Here is a 16,652-nt window from a genome sequence, read left to right on the forward strand (position 1 = left end):
ATTTTGTTTGCTCACAATTGTCACTTTTACCTTTCCTACCTCATGTATTTTTGGTTGCTCACAATTTTTACTACCTCATGTATTTTGTTTGCTCACAATTGTCACTATTACCTTATGTAAGTAACGTATGCTTTTGTAATCTGCTCTTTTGTAATGTTTCTCATTATGTTTCATTTCTGTTCCTAATGTGAAGCGCTCTGACGCCTTCGGGTAAAGTCCGCGCTATATAAAAAATGCATAAATAAATAAGTTTGAATGTCGACCTATACCATGTTGCAGGTATGTCTGTATTTGAACATGTAGTCTGATAAGTGTGGTGCAGCTGATCAGCCAAACTTAAAAACTATACATGCTATCACCCCCATGCACATATCTTGTGAGGCGTACTTCGGCATTGAGTCCCAAAAGCATAGATGTCTAAGCTTGGCAGGGATCACTATATTAGTTGAACACATACATCCCTCTCCGGCTGCCCTCTGTAATGAGTAGAAAGTGATTCATGCAAGATTTTGTACAGATATTTATAAAGCAGGCAGTGTGAAACTGAGGTAGTGTTTCACCTATAAGCTTCTAAACATATGTTGTCTCAACTTTAAAAGTTATAGTAGATAGTGAGGCGTGTGCTTTGAACTGAAAGCATACTCTGTCAAGTTTGAATGTCTGGATGCTATAATATCTCAGGTATGTCTGTACTTCTACTTGTAGTCTGATATGTGAGGTGCAGCTGATGACCCTAAGTTAAAAACGATGCAGTCTTTCATACTCCAGCACAAAATAATGTCAAAGGTACTTCAGCATGCAGGCCCAGAACCATAGATCTGTGAGCTAGTTAGGCTTCACAGAAGTGCTCAAACACTGAGTTGCATACTGGCCTCCCATGTATAAGGAGCAGAAAGTGATCCATTCAGCCTCTTTTACAAACATTTAGAGAGTATGATAAGTGAAATAGAGGTAGCCTAATATCTACAGGCTTCTTTACATGTGTTATTGTACCCCTAAAAGGCACAGACATTCACTGAAGTGTTTAGAAAGATGCTGACATTCATAAGAGTAAAATCAACAGTTGATGGACAGAATGCAGAACAATGTCATACATTCACCCCAGTACAGAGATCGGGGCCTAAATCCATTATTTTTTTGCACTCCACACCACCCCAGTTCAGACATGGCCATATGCAAATCAGCCTTGACCCTGTGCCTCATGGGAACAGTCCAGCCCGAACTGCCAAGCCATGTCTTTCCTGGACCAGAATCAAGCATCCTAGGACCGGTTTCTGGCTATCAGCCGTCTTCAGCCAGGATAGCTTGACTGGTGTGAAGAGCATGGGACTCACGTCTGAGCATACCCAGGGGTCAAGGTTGATTTGCATATGGCCATGTCTGAACTGGGGTGGTGTGAAGTGCAAAAAAACGATGGATTTAGGCCCAGATCTCTGTACTGGGTTAAATGTATGACATTGTTCTACATTCTGTCCATCAACTGTTCTTTTCGCATTTGTCACCCCGAGTGGGATGGGTATGCTCAGACGTGAGTTCCATGCTCTCCACACCACTGGAGTCAAGCTGTCCTGGCTGCAGACGGCTGATAGTCAGAAACCAGTCCTAGAATGCTTGATTCACATCCAGGAAAGACATGGTTTGGCAGTTCAGGCTGGACTGTTCTCATGATGAGCAGGGTCAAGGCTGATTTGAATATGGCCATGTCTGAACTAGGGTGGTGTGGAGTGCAGAAAAACGATGGATTTAGGCCCTGATCTCTGTACTGGGGTGAAGGTATGACATTGCTCTGCATTCTGTCCATAAACTGTTGTTTTTGCATTTGTCACCCTGAGTGGGATGGGTATGCTCAGACGTGAATCCCATGCTCTCCACACCACTGGAGTCAAGCTATCCTGGCTGAAGACGGCTGATAGCCAGAAACCGGTCCTAGGATGCTTGATTCTGGTCCAGGAAAGACATGGCTTGGCAGTTCGGCTGGACTGTTCCCATGGGGAACAGGGTCAAGGCTGATTTGCATATGGCCATGTCTGAACTGCGGTGGTGTAGAGTGCAAAAAAACGATGGATTTAGGCCCAGATCTCTGTACTGGGGTGAATGTATGACATTGTTCTACATTCTGTCCATCAACTGTTGTTTTTGCATTTGTCACCCCGAGTGGAATGGGTATGCTCAGACGTGAGTCCCATGCTCTCCACATCACTGGAGTCAAGCTATCCTGGCTGAAGACGGCTGATAGCCAGAAACTGGTCCTAGGATGCTTGATTCCAGTCCAGGAAAGACATGGCTTGGCAGTTCGGTCTGGACTGTTCCCATGAGGCACAGGGTCAAGGCTGATTTGCATATGGCCATGTCTGTACTGGGGTGGTGTGGAGTTCAAAAAAACGATGGATTTAGACCCAGATCTCTGTACTGGGGTGAATGTATAACAATGTTCTTCATTTTGTCCATCAACTGTTGGTTTTAACATTCATAAGAGTGGCAGGAGAAGAGTTAGCCTTTCAATTTTGGAGTAGGCCTGGCATTATGAGCTCGGACTCTGTAATGAAAGTGGTAGAGAAAAGTGAGGTTCAAAACATGTTAGCAGATGTATCAACCTCTATCTCAGTCCATATGACAGTCTGCAAAGGTACATTTCAAGTAGGCTGTGGATAGTAAAGTGAGTGCTTTATATTGAAAGCATACTCTGTCAAGTTTGAATGACTGACTGCTAAAATGTCTCAGGTATGTGTGTACTTCTGAGTGGAGCATGAGAAATGTTGTACACCTGATAACCTTAACATAAAAACTATTCAGTTTATGATACCGCTGCAAAAATCTTGTGAGATCTACTACAGCATTCCGTCGCAGAAGCGCAGATTCCTTACCTAGGTAGACGTCACAGAAGCACTTGAATATAGAGTTCAATATGCGCCTATCTTGTATAGTGAGGTACAAAAGGGGGTGGTGATGGATGGAGCATCTGAACCAATCAAACACTCACACCCAGTCAACAGATCTGGGTTTAATCCATCACCGTTCTTTAGCCCACTCTGCCACTCCAGTTAAGACATGGCCATATGCAAATCAGTCTGACCCTGTGCCTCATGGGAACAGTCCAGCCCGAACTGCAAAGCCATACCTTCCCTGGACCAGAAACAAGCTTCCGAGGACCAGTTTCTGGCATTTCAGCCGTCTTCAGCCCGGCTTGCTTGAATCCAGTGGCAAAGTGAGCAAGGGACTCACGTCTGAGCATACCCTGCCAACTTATGGCGAACAAAGCGGTACAAAAGGGGGTGGTGATGGACGGAGCATCTGAACCAATCAAACACTTACACCCAGTCAACAGATCTTGGTTTAATCCATCACCGTTCTTTAGCCCACTCTGCCACCCGAGTTCAGACATGGCCATATGCAACTCAGTCTGACCCTGTGCCTCATGGGAATAGTCCAGCCCGAATTGCCAAGCCATGCCTTCCCTGGACAGGAAACAAGCTACTGAGGACCTTTTTCAGGCATTTCAGCCGTCTTCAGCCCCGATAGCTTGAAACCAGTGGCAAAGTGAGCAAGGGAATCACGTCTGAGCATACCCTGCCAACTTTTGGCGCACAAAGCGGTACAAAAGGGGGTGGTGATGGACAGAGCATCTGAACTAATCAAACACTCACACCCAGTCAACAGATCTGGGTTTAATCCATCACCGTTCTTTAGCCCACTCTGCCAGCCCAGTTCAGACATGGCCATATGCAAATCAGTCTGACCCTGTGCCTCATGGGAACAGTCCAGCCCGAACTGCCAAACCATGCCTTCCCTGGACCGGAAACAAGCTTCCGAGGACGAGTTTCTGGCATTTCAGCCGTCTTCAGCCCGGCTTGCTTGAAAGCCGGGCTGGCTTTCAAGCAAGGGAAGGCATGGCTTGGCAGTTGCGGCTGAAGAAATTTTCATAGAAAAGAGTCTCAGCAAGAAATTGTACAGATTTAGCTTGAAGATGCTTTCCCATAGAGAGATAAGATCTTATGAATGTTTGGATCACTTGAGCTCAGTCAGTTTGTATTCAAAGTCAAGAGGAATCATTTAGAAAAGTCAAGCTCTAGGCTCTACATGAAACAGAGTATTGAAGTCTATTCCAGAATTCCAATACTTAGCACAGTATGAGCCAGAAAACATTGATATTGCCAAAACTGATATGTTGGATACAAACTATACCCAAAAGTAGTACACATCTTGAAAACCTATGTCTGTATGATATAATTCAATATTATAGGTTTAAAAAGAATCGTACAGAAAATATAAAAGAGGAAAAATATGCAGTAATTGGATGTGATGGATGTTTAGTCAAACCTGACAAAGGAAATCTTACTAATCATAGAAAACTCAGTTGTGAAACTCCAGGTAAGAGAGAATTTTGCTATCTAGCACTTCAGCAACTTGTCAAGCCTCAGCATAGTGAAACAGAATTACTTGGAGATTTTGACTGCTATGAAGATTCCTTTAATGCAATTAAAGATAGTATTCAGTGTATGGTATTTCAGACTTACTTAAAAATGATGAATGATAAGATTGAACAAGAAGGAACTATTGCAGATGAAATAGCTAGAGAATGTTTACAAAGCAGTCTAAGTTCTGGTCCACTGACTCAAGATCCACTTGGATAAACAATTATTGAAAATGAAGCAGCAATGGCCATGAATGAGGTGGAAACTGCAATGCAGCAAGCACAACAGCATGTTATTTAGCTTGAGAAGTTAGAGAAAAACTGAATAGTGAACAAAAACAAATATATCCATGTGAAACAACAAGTAAAACATGGCTTCCTCCACAAAAAAAGAATGTCAATGTTCATCTTATTAACCTATTCTATTGTACATTAGTGGTCAAGCTGGAACAGGAAAAAGTTTATAAATTAAAGTTCTGACAAGCTATCTAGACGGGAATACAGGATCACATTTATCTTTGTAACAGATCCAACTGGATTAGTCGCACCCACCATTCAAGGAATTATTTTACATCGATTACGTATGCTACCAGTTGAACATGATATAAATTGGAATATCTGAAGCTTTCTGGAGAAGCTTCTTATGAAGTCTCAAGAGTACTGAAGAAACTAAAACTTTTAATTACTGATGAAGCGAGCATGGTCTCAAACTTAATGCTTGCCTTTGTACACTTGAGAATATAACAGATTCTAAAAACAGATTATGATGTGCTTTTTGGAGGAAAACATTGAATTGTATTTGGAGACCTACTACAACGTACTCCGGTTAAAGGATAACCTGTTTATAAAACGCTTCTACATGATGACACAAGGAAATCTTTGGGAAGTATTGGGAATGTAAATATTTGGTTAAACATTTCAATATAAAGAACTTGTTAAGAATGTGCAACAAGCAGGTCATGAAGACTATGTAAATATTCTTAACCCCTTCCATGCGCCCGTCGGCCAACGGCCGCCGTGAGCACTACCTCCGTAGTGCTGCACATCTTCATTGGTCGACGAAGCCCCACCCACTAAATAAAACTGCCGCACAGCGGCAGATTTGCCACTGTTGTTAAGCGGTTGAAGAAATAGGAATTGGTATGTTGACAGAAAATGGTAAACAAGCTTTAGAATGTCGGTTACTAAGGAACGTGTTGACATCTGAAAAAACTGGAGCAGACGTTTTTTACAATATGCTCATAGAAAATAAATCTATAGTTTGCCTAATGCCTACAGTGCAATACTTCTGGAAATTAGACAATTGACAAAATCAAACACCAGTCAGTAACAAATCTTCTTACTGAGAAACTACAGGCTAAATAGGATTCTTTGGAAAAGTCGGTATCTAAAAATGTAGGATTAGAAAAGTGTTTACATGTATGTAAAAATTGTTGAGTAATTTTGGACATAATTTGAATGTAGAAGAAGGATTAGTAAATGGAGCAATGGGAAAAGTTGTTGATTTTGTTAATTTTCAAAATGGAGATGGAATAGAATTTTTCATTATAAAATTTGACCAGATGAATAAAGTAAGACAGATTGGGCGTTGTGTTGTATGTTTTTGCTTGTAAAGGACTTGTATGTTCCGAGACAACAGTTTCCTCGGTCTCTAACAAATGCAGTAATTATTCACAAATCTCAAGGTTTAAGTATTTATTTATTTTATTCATTTATTTAAGAAGTTTTATATAGCGCTAGCCTGACCGGTGGGTATCATAGCGCTTCACATCGGTTACATACCATAGGAAAAGATAGCAGCACAAATTACATTAAGGCAAGACAGTTCAGCAATAAGTCATAGTGCCAAAGCGGTGGAGGGTCCATATCAAGATCCTGACTGACATTGGATCGGGGGAGGGAAGTGTGAATCTCCAGGCTCCAGCTGTTCCTATCTGTTCGTCAGGGATCGGTCAAGGAAAAGGATTTTGAGTTGTCTTTTGAATTTAGCAAAGGATGGAATAGTTCTGATGTGCGGGGGAATGGAGTTCCAGATTTTAGGCGTGTTGCCGGCGAAGGACCTGGCAGCGGTTTTCTGTTTTTGTGATTTTTGCAGGATGAGGTGTAAGGTGTTGGAGCTTTTGTAAATATTGATGGGACTGTGTTCAAAGAGGGGATGGCATACTTTGCAATGTCCCAAGTAAGAACACTGACCAGTTTGTATTTGATAGATTTTGAAGAGAAGGTTAGTGCTGATGCAAACTGTGTAAGAGAGTACAATCATTTAAGAAGACTTTATGCTCCTGATTTAGCTGAATACCCGATATATGAGAAACGTATAGTAAGTCCAAAATGGAAATATATCAAACATGCAAGTGAAGTTCAAGATAAGAAAAGCATTGAAGGTAAAGTTAAAGGTGGAAAGAAAAAAAGTGGAAAGTGATGATGACATTGTAGGATACCACTTGGAAAACAGTTCAGGTATCAACTGTTATGCTAATGTGATTCTGAACGTAGTGTTTCATTTACCAAGTCTTCATCAACAAAGGTTAGCCTGACAGACACTGTTCATTTCAGCCAGGAGGCAGACATGTGCTAAATACGCAGGCTCCTGGCTGCCTGAGCTGAGCTGTGCTCGACTGAGGAAGTCACAGCTCTTGTGGGCGTGGCCTACTTAGCTCAGCAAAGGTCCCTCAGTGATGAAGGATAGCATCACTGATTGCCTCCCACCAGGGGGCTTCAGTTTTAAGCCCTGAAGCAGCCAGGGGCGTGTGTCAATCAGTGACACTTCATCACAGAGTGGGGTGGGATCAGCAGTCTCACTGACCACATCCCACTCTGTGATGACGTTGAGACTACTGCCTTCCCTCATTGACTGACCTTAGATCAGTCAATAAGGAAAGGCATCAGTCCCAAGCCTCCTGGAACCTCTGAGGCAGAGGTGGCTGCAGGTGAGTGTGTGTTTTCTTTTAAATTAATGTCTGGTGTGTGCATGTGTGTTTGTATGAATGTTTGGTAGAGAGTGTTGTGAATGGATGTGTGTGTGCGCATGTATGAATGCATGGCTGTGAGTGTTATGTGTATGTGTGTGTGTCCCACCAACCTCCCTTTAGAATATCTTGGTAGAGTAGACACCAAAACATCCCTGAGCTCCTCTATCTCAGAGAGGGGGTTGTAGCACTCAAAGGAACTAGGTTTTTCCTTTGAGAGGAGAATCCCATATGATGAAGCATGTCACCTCTGGTGAGTGAGGGATTTCGTCCTATAAAGGGATTTTTCCAAAGATAGGTCTGTGTGATATAATCCGTGGTTTTTGTACTTCCTCACTTCACTAGCTAGACCCAAGGATTTTGTTTGTACTTTCTTGTTTAACACATGTTCCCAAGTCCACAGTGGTTTATATAGTTCGAGAAAGGTACAGTGTGAATAGGTTGTAGTTGTATATAGTTTGACACGTGCTGCAGCTAATGATTGTAACATGGAAACTCAATTGTCTGTTCTTGTAACTGCAAATGTATTCTGTCAAGTCTACTAGGAGTTAGATATGATTGAACTTGTACATCTAACGTAAGACATGTGGTGTACCTACTACGTATTCACTCATCAAATCACCCAGACAATAATTATTCAGTTATAAAATTAGGTAAGCACTATTTACATACTCTTGGAATCACCTTTGCAGTACTTGTGCAGTCATTCAACAACTCATACACTACTCATGTACTCATCCAATCACCAATACACTACTAATGCACTGTTAAACTATCTGTCCATGAATGCAATCACCCAGACTGGACCCATGAACTTATATAACCAAACAGATATCACCTGACCTGCTTTACAATCACTTACGCAGTATCTATAGAGTCATACAATCACCCAAAAAGTACCTATATGCTCTTGAAGTCACCCAAACACTACTTCTACACTAAATCAGTCACACATGTACCACACATTCACTTATCTTAACACCAAAATATTGCTATTGCAGTCATACTATCTACATGGTACTACACATTTACTAATCTAAAAATACAGACACTACCCAACCAGCCATACAATCACCCAGTCAGTAATCATGTATTGATGCAATCACTTAGACAGTATTCATATACCCGTCCTGTCTCCCACACATAACCTATACATTCATCTAATCAACTAAACACTACTCATGCCGTCATACAATCACCCAGGCTCTACTCTCATACTCATCTAATCATCCAGACGGTACTCTTACACTTATCTAATCACCCATACGGTGCCCATATAGTTATTCAACCACCTAGACAGTACTGACACACTCATCAAATTACCCAGGCACTAGTCATGCATACAAACAATGTTGTAGACACTGCTCATGCACTCTTACAGTCACCCACATACTAACTATACACTCATTCAATCATCCAGGCAGTACATGTGCATTCATTTGAATACCCAGGCACTATTCATCTGCACAAACAACCTTCCAGGCTGTAGTCATGAACTCTCACGATCTTTCATGGACTTCTTCTGCACTCATCCAAACACTAATGCACTACTCAAACAATTATAAATCAGCCAAACATTAGTCATTCATTCACTTAATCATCAAGACACTACCCATACACTCTTACAATCACTCACACACTACTTAAATAGTCATTCAGTCATACAGACAGTACCTATGTGCTAATACAATCAGTAAGGCACTATTCATCCAAATAAACTTTCGAACACTAATCATGCACTCATGACATATACATATACGATTATAGAAATCACTTTCCCACACACACCTAGCCACCCAATCAGTTTCAAAACATATCATTTTTCTATTTAAAACAAAAATAAAAATCTTTTTATTAACAACTTAAGAACCATTGGTGGTCATCACATTTGAACAATACAGTTAGTACAGTGCACTGTTAAAAACACAGAGTCTACATTTACCATCAATTCTTAGAGTGACTACTTCAGTTTATTGCCCCTGTATTCGTTCCAACTAGACCACACATCCTCCCACTTCTTGGGGCATCCCCTTGCTATGTACACAGTTTTTTCCTGGAGCATGCACCAGTCCATGTGCTTTTTCCTCTCACTGATCTTCGGAAGCGCGACCGCCCCCCACATCCTCGCAATGTTCCGCTTCGCCACTGTTTGCCCCAATGTGACCCACAGCCTCCCTTTCGCTGGTAGATCCGTGGGTTCCCACACATTTAATAGGCATCTCTAAGCCTCCATTCGAAGCTCAACCCCCCACACTTCTTGCATGCAACGAAGCACTCGCCTCCAGTAGGCCTGCAACCTTGGGCATTCCCACACTATGTGGAGGAAGGTTCCCACCTCCCCGCATCCCCTCCTGCAGGGACCCTTCTCACTGCGTCCCATCAGCTTCAACCTTGTGCATGAAATGTAAGCCCAATGTAATATCTTGAGCTGGATGAGTGGCAACCTGGATGATATGGCCACCTCCTTAGAGGAGACAAGCTTACTCCTCCACTCCTCCTCGTCAATCTCTAATCCGTCAGCCTCCCACTTCCTTTTGAGGGCCAAAAGCGGGTCTGGAGAGTTGTTTATTAGTTTTTCATATGTGAGGGAAATCGCATGCTCCGGAAGGTGACCATCCAGCATCCTATCCTCCAGAGGGGAGGCTTTTGGGAGTGTGGTCCCCGGAGGAATGTTCTTCTGAAGGGAGTGCCTGACCTGCAGATATCGAAAATATTCCGTCTGTGCAAGTTCGTGTGTGTTTTGGAGTGAGGCAAAGGACTTGACCCCATCTGAACCCCATAGGTCTCTAACTTGGGAGAAGCCAATTAGGTCCCAGTTTCGGAACCCCTTTGTGCGGCCCAGATTGCCGAGCTTCTCAGAGACCGAAAGTGGAGTGGCCAGTGTCAGAGTGTTAAACCATCCCAGTTTTCGCTGAACGATGTGCCACAGTTGAACCGAATGCTGAGTTGTCCCCGTAAGCATGTATTTACCAGACTTTGAGTACAACGCCGCCTCAAAGTTCCCACCGGGAAGGAGCCACCTGTCCATGCCATAACCCGGGTTATTGCAGTCACAGTACGTGCCTTGGTTAATGGCCGAGAGGTGTGCGGCCCAGTAGTACTTACGGATATCCGGGAGTGCTATCCCCCCGTCGAACCATCCCAGTGTCAATTTCTGTAGGGATATTCTGGGTGTACCGGACCAGAGGAGGTCTCTCTCTGCGGCTTCTACGGCTGCAAAATATGACTGCAGGACCAGGTCGGGGTAGTTTTGTAGGGCGTAGAGGAAACGAGGCAACGCCATCATTTTAAAAAGTGCCGCCTGGCCTAGCAGGGACAGCTGGAGTTTTTGCCACGCCGCGGAGTCTCGTTTCAGAAAAGGGGGTGGTGATGAACAGAGTGTCTGAATTAAGCAGACCACTCTTACCCAGTCCAAAGATCAGGGCTTGATCCATCACCGTTATTTATCTCACTACACCATCCCAGCTCAGAACCTGGCTATATGCAAATCAGTCTGTCCCTGGCCCAGTGCATCATGGGAACAGGGCAGACTAAACTACCAAGCCAATTCTTCACCAGAAAGGAGACAAGCTACCGGGGACCGGTTTCTGGCATTTCAGCCTTCTTCGGCCCGGCTTGCTTGAATCCTGATGGTGCAGTGAGAAAGGGACTCATGTCTGAGTATACCCTGCCACACCTATAGTGGCCAAAAACGATTCAGAAAAGGGGGTGGTGATGAACAGTGTCTGAATTAAGCAGACCACTCTTACCCAGTCCAAAGATCAGGGCTTGATCCATCACCGTTATTTATCTCACTGCACCATCCCAGCTCAGAACCTGGCTATATGCAAATCAGTCTGTCCCTGGCCCAGTGCATCATGGGAACAGGGCAGACTAAACTACCAAGCCAATTCTTCACCAGAAAGGAGACAAGCTACCGGGGACCGGTTTCTGGCATTTCAGCCTTCTTCGGCCCGGCTTGCTTGAATCCTGATGGTGCAGTGAGAAAGGGACTCATGTCTGAGTATACCCTGCCACACCTATAGTGGCCAAAAACGATTCAGAAAAGGGGGTGGTGATGAACAGAGTGTCTGAATTAAGCAGACCACTCTTTCCCAGTCCAAAGATCAGGGCTTGATCCATCACCGTTATTTATCTCACTGCACCATCCCAGCTCAGAACCTGGCTATATGCAAATCAGTCTGTCCCTGGCCCAGTGCATCATGGGAACAGGGCAGACTAAACTACCGCTGTAGGGGCGGCAGAAGATTCCTCTCGTACATGGTGATTTTATCTTTAGAAATAAAAATCCCCAGATATTTAAATCCTTCCGTGACCACCTGAATCGGGCAGTCTCTGGAGATTACCAGAGGGTCTCTGTGGAGGACGTAGAGGAGCGATTTGCTCCAGTTAATACTGTAACCTTAGTACTTCCCAAAATTAGTGAAGATGTCCAGGCCACCACGAGGGACCTCCGAGGCCGTGAGAGGTAAAGCAGGATGTCGTCTGCATAGAGCGATAGGGCCATTCCAGTGTATCGAACGCCATTGTGGCATCAAATGACACCACTACTGCGTTCTCTTGGAGAGTGTGACATTTCCCCATCACTCCATTAAGGTGCCGGAGGTTGAGTGCCGTGTTTCGATGGGGCATGAAGCCCAGTGTATTCAAGACCGGCAGCAGCCGATTGGCAAGGACCTTAGCCAATATTTTGGGCTCTGCGCTCAACAAAGATATGGGCCTGTAGGAGGTACAAGTATTTCGCAGTTTCCCTTCTTTTGGGATGCCCACAATAGTAGCCAAACATTGATCCCACAGCAACACTCCCCTCTCCTTGCTCTCCTCTAACATTCGTTTGAGGTGGGGGCTAAGGCTATCCGGTTTGAGCTTGTAAAGCTCGATCGGGAGGCCATTGGACCCAAGCGCCTTGCCTAGGCGAATATCTTTAATAGCCCGCTCCAGCTCTGCCGTGGTGAGGGGCTCCTCCAGGGCCTGACGCTCAACTATGGAAAGAGCTGGCATCCGGATATCAGCCAGCAATGCCACGGAGTCCTCCCCTGGGTGGTCAGACCCCCTACTATATACCCTCTGGAAGTGCTGTGCAAATTCTGTGACTATTTCACGGGGTTCAGTGACAGTGGCTCCGGATGTAGTCTTAAGTTCGGCCACTACTTTATTTGCCTGCTGTTTCTTGTCGAGCTAAGCAATGAGCTTACCCGCCATGTCGCCTTGGTCGTATATTCTACCCTCCCAATCTCTGGCTAAAGTCTTGGCTGCCTCCTTAGCCAGATCCCTATACTCCGCCGTCTTGAGTTGCAGCCGGTGATGAGTTCCAGGATCCTCATCAGTCAGCGCTGCCTGTTCCAATGCTTTGAGGTCAGTCTCAATAGCCACCATCTCTGCACCCTGTCCTTGCGCCGGCCGTCGATAGCCGACAAGGACTCTTCTCTGAGGACGGTCTTGAAGGCCTCCCACAACACCACCGAGGATTCCACAGATCCGTCGTTACTCTCGAAGTAGCGGTCTATCATTACGAAGATACCAGGTGTTAATAGGCGCTATGCACCCTTCACGTCCGTCCCCGATCGTGAGGTGGGCAAACAGTGGGGAGTGATCCGAGATACCTCTGGCCAAGTGTGTGACGCCCTGAAGTGTGGTGTTGTGATGCAGGGGAGAGAGAATGTAGTCTTAATGGGAAAAAGAGCGATGTGGGCCCAAAAAAAAGGTGTATTGTTTGTCCGTCGGGTGTTTAAGACGCCAGACATCAGCCAGGCCAAATGCCTCTATATAATCAGCCAACCATTTGCGTCCTGGTGGAATGTCCCTGGATGGGTGCCTGTCCAGATCTCCTGAAACAACAACGTTAAAATCACCCCCAACCAGAAGTTGACCGTCCGGGAGGGAAAGGAGAAGCCTGCCCAGGTCCTGGTAAGACTGGGTTTGTAGGCCCGGCGGGATATAGGTTGATACAAATGTACATGTATTTATATAGCGCAAATCACCGACCCGGTATCTAAGCGCTTGCTTAGGGAACCCGTCCTGGTATTCCCCTGTAAGATAACCCCGGCAGGGTATCCACAAGGTGAAAGCCAGGCATCCCACCGCGAGGGGCCGTTGTGGAGATTAAGCAAGCTATTGCCCAGAGTCGCAGAGTGTTAACCCGTGAATCGAGTAGGCACCGGAGCCAGAATTGTCGAGTCTGTGGACATTTTAGGACTCAAGACCCCGCCGAGCCGGGAATTGAACCCTGGTCCCGGGCTGACCTCTGCTTCCAGGTCTGCCTCCTCTAACCAGTGAGCCACACTTCTCCACTAGGAGGGTTTAGCCTACGTCCCTCCCACTTCCCCGACAGAGCCGCAAAACGACCCTGTGGATCAGTGTCTGTGTGGTCAATGAGGAGGGGGAAATTACGACGGAGAAGGATTCCCACCCAGAGAGGCAAGATGGCGGCCGCTTTGGACGGCTGAGCGGCAGCGGGACTGGAGAGATGCCAGCAGATGATATGACCCGTATTGGAGATTAAAACCTGCATCCAGCACCCAGTTACTGTATAACCGTGTATCCCTGCGGTTCGTAAAGGATCGGCCCCGAAAAAAAACGGAGACTTTGCACTCGCCGTATGCCCCTTACCTGTGATCGACTGCTCAGGCGGCTCCTACGGGAGCTGACACAGACCGCGAGGAGGGTTGCGTCAGGAGGCGTAACAGGGGGAGGTTTGATTGCGGAGCTCGCGGAGTTCGCCGACTGGAAGCGGAGCCTACGAGGCGGGCGGCGCTTGCTCCACAGGTCTCGGCAGCAGCTCCTGAGAGCGAGGAAGAAAACGAGCCCTCAGGGGGAAGTAGAGCTTAAAGGATCACGGAGCAAGCTGGAAGCTGCAAAAGAAGAGGAGGAAAGCGATCAGGACATTAAAAATACTGGTAAGGTGCACTTTGGGGATAAAGAGAGGAGAAAACTGATTATGGCTCCAAAAATGAGTGCCAGTGCTAAAGCAGCTGCAAAAAGGAAAGCTGCTGCAGAGCAGGCAGAGCTGTTACTGGAAAAGGGGGGAGATGGAACATAAAGGAAGAATCAAAATCTAATATCCCCAGATAAAAAAGCAGCGCAGCAAGGAGCAGTGAAAGCTAGTCATGGTACTACCCCAATATCGAATATCTTTCAAAAGATAAGGAAAGATAAGGAAATTACTGGTGATGTGTTGGAGGATTCGGAAGCAGGGGGCACAGAGAAAGACAACCTGAAGGGGGAAATGATGGTCGAACAGGACCTAGCTTCACAGAGGCAGCTGATGGACTCCATAGATAAAGAGGGGGGCGGTAATGTGCTGGTACACGGATTGGAAAGAACTGAGAATCCCACTCAGCCGTTATTTCAGCCTGAACCTAATAAATGTACTAAGCCGGTACTAGACCCAGCCATTGAAATCCCAATCCAGGAGCTGGAGGGGGAATTGTGGGAATTGGAGCAGGAGCTCACTGAGAATGCAGAAAATGCAGATAACGCAGAAAACGCTGAAGATAAAAAAGAGGCTCCTAGTGAGGCCTTCTTCTCACTCTCGGAGGGAGGGGAATGGTCGGATGAAGATGAAGGTAGCTTGGACCGAGAGGATAGTGGCTCTGCCTCGGAAAGTGATCCTGATAAGGAAGAGGTTTTACCCTCAACATCAGTTGGAAAATCCAATATAGGGCCAGGAGTGCGTGGTCAGAGACATGATCAGCCTCAGCGTAACCCCCTAATGGAGAGCCCTGGAGGAGAGTTAGCACAGATGTCACTGTTGGAGGTAATACATCAAGAAATACTGGCACACAGAGAAGAGGCACGACAAGAGAGTCGTAAATCACAAGCTGCAGCCAGGAAAATACAAGGAGCGGTAAGAAAATTGGCGAGAGTATGTACGAACTTGGGAGAACGGGTGACCAATCTTGAAGAAAGAATTGTCACGACAGAGTCAGATACGACAGCTACTTCGCGCAAAGTGGATCAGCAAGGCGAGCAGCTGATCGATGTACAGTGGAAACTTGAGGCGTTGGAAAACAGAGCAAGACAAAATAATCTCCGCATTCTTGGAATACCGGAGGGTTCAGAAAATACGGACACAAGAGCCTTCGTAATAAAACTTTTTGAGCATGCTTTCACTGAACTGAAGGGGTGGGACTGGGCGAAGGAGATCCAGAGGGCACATCGTATTCCCGCCAGAATTCATAAGAATGCTAAAGAGGGTGACAAACCTAGAGCGATTTTAATTTTTCTTGGTAATTTTAACCTGAAACAGGCAATTTCAGAAAAAGCAAGACCGGATCTAAAAAAGAATATCGATGGCTTTTCTTTCTTTGTCCGGCCGGATTTTTGCCATGTTACAGTGGAGACACGTTGGAGACTCAGACAGATAATAAAACCGTTTCAGGACAAGGGCATGCAAGCATATCTAATTAATCCGGCACAACTGAAAATAATTAATGGTGGTAGAACCTTGTATTTTTCCTCGGAGATCAAAGCAAAAGAGTATCTCGATTCTCAAAGCTCCTAGGTTGTATTATAGGTGTATTATGGATGGGACTAGATAAAGATGTGCAGGGTGTTGGTGTAGGTGTTGGTGTAGGTGATGCATAGGTTTAAGGAAGCAAACGGGTCGAAGGGTCCATGATGGCTAATATTGAATCTCTTCAGTTAGCACTGCAAACCATCACATGCACAGACCATTGGGTCTGAGCGCCTCTGAAAAGGGGAGGAAGGGGGGGAGAGGTGGGGGGGGGCAGAGGGGTTGAAGGGGTCGAAGGGGAGGAGGGGTGGAGTTGGGGGGGGAGGGGAGGGCAGGGGGGTTGGTGGTGGTGGGGTGTAAAAAGGGGGGAAAAAGTATTGAGATGAAAAAGGGCCAAATATCGGTTTGTGACAGATTTATGGATACAATCAGGTTGGAGTTAAAAAAAGACAATAATGTCAGACATTAGGGTTTGCACTATTAATGTAGGGGGCCTAAATGACTCGAAGAAGAGACAGAAATTGAGTCAATTTGTGAAGTTTAACAATATTGATGTAGCTTGTATCCAAGAAACACATTTACCTTGGGCGAAAAGGAACTTATTGAATATCCCCGGTTATAATCTGCTAGGCTGTTCGTCACAAACATCTACAACAAGAGGGGTTGCCATTATGGGGAAATGTAATTTGGGGGGAGTGAGACGCACCAAAACAGATGGCTCAGGTAGATGGGCCCTGGTTCAGTTAGAGCTTGGCATCACTTTAGGTGTAATATACGGTGCAAATGATGACGACCCAGCAGTTTTTGATTTGATGGA

Source organism: Lissotriton vulgaris, chromosome 4_1 (assembly GCF_964263255.1).
Source record: "Lissotriton vulgaris chromosome 4_1, aLisVul1.2, whole genome shotgun sequence".
In the NCBI taxonomy this organism is placed as follows: domain Eukaryota; kingdom Metazoa; phylum Chordata; class Amphibia; order Caudata; family Salamandridae; genus Lissotriton; species Lissotriton vulgaris.